Source organism: Oncorhynchus masou, unplaced genomic scaffold (assembly GCF_036934945.1).
Source record: "Oncorhynchus masou masou isolate Uvic2021 unplaced genomic scaffold, UVic_Omas_1.1 unplaced_scaffold_1568, whole genome shotgun sequence".
NCBI lineage: Eukaryota > Metazoa > Chordata > Actinopteri > Salmoniformes > Salmonidae > Oncorhynchus > Oncorhynchus masou.
The window spans coordinates 131,210-136,156 of record NW_027005741.1 but is presented as its reverse complement, the minus strand read 5'-3'; the positions used below and the strand labels follow the sequence as shown (position 1 = coordinate 136,156).

Sequence of the window (4,947 nt, the reverse complement as noted above, 5' to 3'; positions counted from 1 at the left end):
ATAGTTATACTATTATTTACAAACAACGATGTATAACAAGCTTATATTTCGGACTGGATATCTGTTCTTCTACACCTGCATTGCTTGCTGTTTGGGGTTTTTGGCTGGGTTTCTGTACAGCACTTTGAGATAGCCCTTCGTACATCAGCTGATATATCATTACATTTACATTTAAGTCATTTGGCAGACGCTCTTATCCAGAGCGACTTACAAATTGGTGAATTCACCTTATGACATCCAGTGGAACAGCCACTTTACAGTAGTGCATCTAAATCATTTAAGGGGGGGGGTGAGAAGGATTACTTTATATAAAATATATAAATACATTTGATTTGATTTCTTACTATTTTATTCAATGCCATTTTCTTAGAATGCTCATTAGTCTTTCAGGTTTTATTGTTATGTTTGTGTTTTTTTTATTCGTCTTTTCCTGTGAAGCCGTTGTGTTGCATCCATGTCTGAAATGTGCTGTATAAATACAACTTGATTTGATTTGCAAAAACAAATAAACCAATCCAGTGCCGAGGTAGTGAGGCAAAATAAAGAAACGTCCTCTCACAGTCAACTGCGTTTATTTTCAGAAAACTTAACATGTGTAAATATTTGTATAAACACACATTCAACAACTGAGACATAAAGTGAGACAAGTTCCACAGACATGTGACTAACGGAAATGCAATAGTGTGTCCCTGAACAACGGGGGGGGGGGGTCAAAATCAAAAGTAACAGTCAGTATCTAGTGTGGCCACCAGCAGTGCCTCTTCCACCAAGGCACCTGCAAGTTCCCGGACATTTCTGGGGGAATGGCCCTAGCCTCTGATCCAACAGGTCCCAGACGTGCTCAATGGGATTGAGATCCAGGCTCTTCTCTGGCCACTGACATTCCTGTCTTGCAGAAAATCAAGCGGGTCTGGTCCAGGCATTGTCATGTTGGAGGGTCATGTCAGTTACTAGTCCATTACTAGTAACTAGATGGTTACTAGTCCATCACTCTAACCACTAGGCTACCCTGCCGCCCGGTTACATAAGTAACCATCATTGGTAGTTTACAGACAGAAAACATGGCAAACTACCTGACCCAGCAGCAGTAATAGAGTCCGGGCCAGGAGGAGAGAGTGAACCTCAGATTTCCCTACACAAAGTAGAGAGAACAGAGGGAGTTAAAGTGATCCAGAATTAGCATTTATTCTGCTGAGACGGTAAGACATAACTAGCTATATAATATATCTGATGAGGTATAAAGTGAAAGTGTTCCTTTGGTTGTAAATATGTATGCAAGTGCTAGATTTTTGATGACTTGTTTTGATTGTGTTACAGCCATGCATAGTTCATATTAGCTAACTAGCTATTAGCTTGTTAACTAACTGCAACATTGGACTGTTTTACTTGAATGTACATTGTCGCTTCACTAGTCAATCGTAACTATCTAATTCATGTGTATAAAATTACTTGACCATGTGTTATGTTTCTGTTTGTGCTCTGAAAACCACGCTGATTTTGACTAACTACTTCAGTTCCAGTGTACTGCCACAGAATAGACGAAAAGCTCAGTTCAGATGTCATTTTTCACCCCACCCATTGTATAAGACTGGTTGTGTTGTTGACACGGTATATTATTTAATGGTCGAGAAACATTTCCCCCCCAAAACATTTTACTCAACTGCTTTACCCACTCCAGACAGCGGATGGCGATATGTGTATTTTAGGCCACGCTGCTACTGTGACGTATAATCTAGTGGACGGAACGCTTCTTCAACAACTGCAGCCATCTCGGTAGCTCGCTTGACAACAAAGTCGGAACATTTAAGATCTTTGGGACAATTTCGTTGTTTATATGCCGCTATGTTTTAAATACACTTCTACACGTAAAAAGAACACATTCAGCTACCCCATTTAATTTCATATTGACGTTGTTAGTCAGCTAGCTGGCTGGTTAAGTTAGCACTAGTCTCGTCGCTAATGCTAACTAGCTAGCTAACGTCCCCGACCATTAGTTCACGAAGCTACTCCCCCTGCTAAAGAGGAGGTCTGTTGGATGGAGAAAGGAACTCTCTTAAAAGAGGAGGAAGAGGAGGCTCTACCAGTGAAAGAAAAAGAGGAAGAAGCTTACAGAGTGAAAGAAGAAGAGGATGATGTTACTGTGAAAGAAGAGGAGGATGGAGTTTTGGGGGTTGAAGAGGGGAGATGACTGTCGCAGTGAAAGAAGAGGAAGACTGTTTTGGCGTGAGGGAGATGACTGTCGCAGTGAAAGAAGAGGAAGACTGTTTTGGCGTGGCGGAGATGACGGTCACATTGGAAGAAGAGGAAGAACAGGCTGGAGATCTAATGAACACCGGCACATACAGTAAGTACCATGTTAAACAGCGGTGATTTTGTTATTGTAGCGCTCCTGTCAATATTTAGTAAGGACGCGCAACCATAGAATTACAATGCTGAACCAACCAACCAAAACTATGAATCAATTTTAGCAGCACCCAATCACATCAGACCTTATACCTTCCATTCCGTCCAGCCCTGGACTAAACTAGCTAGTCATTCCACATGACGTAAAGCTTCCACTCAACATTCCATAGCAGTCTGAGATGTAGCCACACATTTTTTGTGTGTAATAAGTCAAGGGGTGTGAATACTTTCTGAAGGCATTGTATGTAGTTTGTAGTTTCAGCAAGTCATTATCAACTGGGCAGACAACGGTTGTAATTATTTAGCATAGGACCTTAGTAGAGCAGCGGTCTAAGGCATTGCAGTGCTTGAGGCAATCACTAGAGCCCCGGTTTCGATCCCAGGCTGTGTCACCGGGAGACCCATGACGACGGCGCACAATTGGCCCAGCGTCGTCCGGGTTAGGGGAGAGTTTGGCCAGCCAGGATTTTATTGTCCCATGGTGCTCTAGCGACTCCTTGTGGTGGACCCAGGCGCCTGCATGCTGACTCTGGTCGCCAGTTGAACAGTGTTTTCCTCCGACACCATTGGTGCAGCTGCATTCCGGGTTAAGCGGCTTTGGCGGGGTCGTGTTTCGGAGGCTATCGAACTTTCGCTTCTTCCGAGTTCGTACGGGAGTTGCAGTGATGGGACAAGACTATAACTACCAATTGGAAATCACAAAATTGGGGAGAAAAATGTGTAAAAAGTACAACAAACAAACAATAATAATAATATTCCTCATCCCCAAATGTATTATAATTATTTTATAAATCCTGAACCAACACAATTGCGCTTGACCCCCCCCCCCTCTCCCTGACTTTGCTGATAGCTACTTTATTGAGGAAAAGTGTACTTCAAATACTTGTGATATGTGGTAGTCCCACCTAGCTATGAATGCACTAACTGTAAGTGGCTCTGGATAAGAGGGTCTGCTAAATGACTCACTACTGTAGTGACTCTGGATCAGAGAGTCTGCTAAATGACTCACTACTGTAGTGGCTCTGGATAAGAGAGTCTGCTAAATGACTCACTACTGTAGTGACTCTGGATCAGAGAGTCTGCTAAATGACTCACTACTGTAGTGACTCTGGATAAGAGAGTCTAAATGACTCACTACTGTAGTTTCTCTGGATCAGAGAGTCTGCTAAATGACTCACTACTGTAGTGGAGCTGGATAAGAGAGTCTGCTAAATCACTCAAATGTAAATGTCAAATTGACTGGATGTCCTTTGGGTGGTGGACCATTCTTGAAACACAGGGGAAACTGTTGCAGTTCTGGCCTCAGGTTATTGAGGGGCCCAGTCTAAATTAAACCTCATAGGAAGACAGTTTTATGATGTGGCGATTTCATTTAGGTCTTTGTTTAGTATTTAACTAAATGCTCTGTCTTTGGCAGGAGAGAGACCAGACTCTCACTCTGACAGTGGGAAGAGTCCTTCAGGGGAACCAGAGCCAGAGACGTCCAAACCAGCAAGACCACACCACTGCTCCCACTGTGGAAAGAGTTTCACTAAGTCACGGAACCTAAAAGAGCATGAGAGGATACACACAGGAGAAAATGCTTTTCAATGCTCCCAGTGTGAAAAGAGTTTTAAAGAGTTAGAGAACCTGAAAATACACAAGAGAACGCACTCTGAAGAGAAGCCTTACCACTGCTCCCAATGTGGAATGACATTTAGGTGGTTACAAGGCCTGAAAAGGCATGAGAGAATACACACAGGAGAAAAGCCCTACCGCTGTTCCCACTGTGAAAATAGTTTTAGGTGGTTAGAAGGCCTGAAATGGCATGAGAGAATACACACAGGAGAAAATCCCTACCAATGCTCCCACTGTGGAAGGAGTTTTACTCAGTTAGCGAGCCTGAAATCACATCAGAGGATACATACACAGGAAAAGACATATCACTGCTCTAATTGTGGAAAGACATTTTCCCGGGCAGAGGACCTGAAATCTCATGAGAGAATAGAGAGGCTGTGTTCTGACTTGTGTTTTTGACCTGAGAATTTGTGTTTTATGTTCATGCCAAATGAAATCATATTGTTTAAATGAAATAATTCTAAAAAATAGGCCTGTTTTTTCATCTCGAGACATAAAATCAGATTAAATATTTGTAGATGTGTATTTCGTTTTCTTTGAGCTTTGATTAATTTGATACAATATAAACCCTCTGTTGTTCATTATATTATTTGGATATTGCTAAATGTAAATTATATAAGTAGGTACATAGCCTTGCACATGGCATATCTTGTCCAAAATGGCTCATAGTAGCAGGAGCCTATTTCCTGTTTCTGTAGTGTGAGGCAGCTTGATGTACAAGTACTTCCCCTGGACAGGACTCTAGTCTATACAGTACCACAGTATAGTAGCAGGACTCTAGTCTATACAGTACCACAGTATAGTAACAGGACTCTAGTCTATAGTCTATACAGTACCACAGTATAGTAACAGGACTCTAGTCTATACAGTACCACAGTATAGTAATAGGACTCTAGTCTATACAGTACCACAGTATAGTAACAGGAC

The 4,947-nt window shown here is 42.0% G+C and overlaps 1 long non-coding RNA gene across 1 annotated transcript; it reads left to right on the top strand.

Annotated features, from left to right (window-relative positions):
• The first annotated feature begins 2,184 nt into the window (after window positions 1–2,184).
• LOC135531266 (uncharacterized) lies at window positions 2,185–4,533 on the top strand. Its single transcript, XR_010453984.1, has 2 exons — window positions 2,185–2,344; window positions 3,821–4,533. It is a non-coding gene; the product is annotated as an uncharacterized LOC135531266 (long non-coding RNA).
• The last annotated feature ends 414 nt before the right edge of the window (window positions 4,534–4,947 follow it).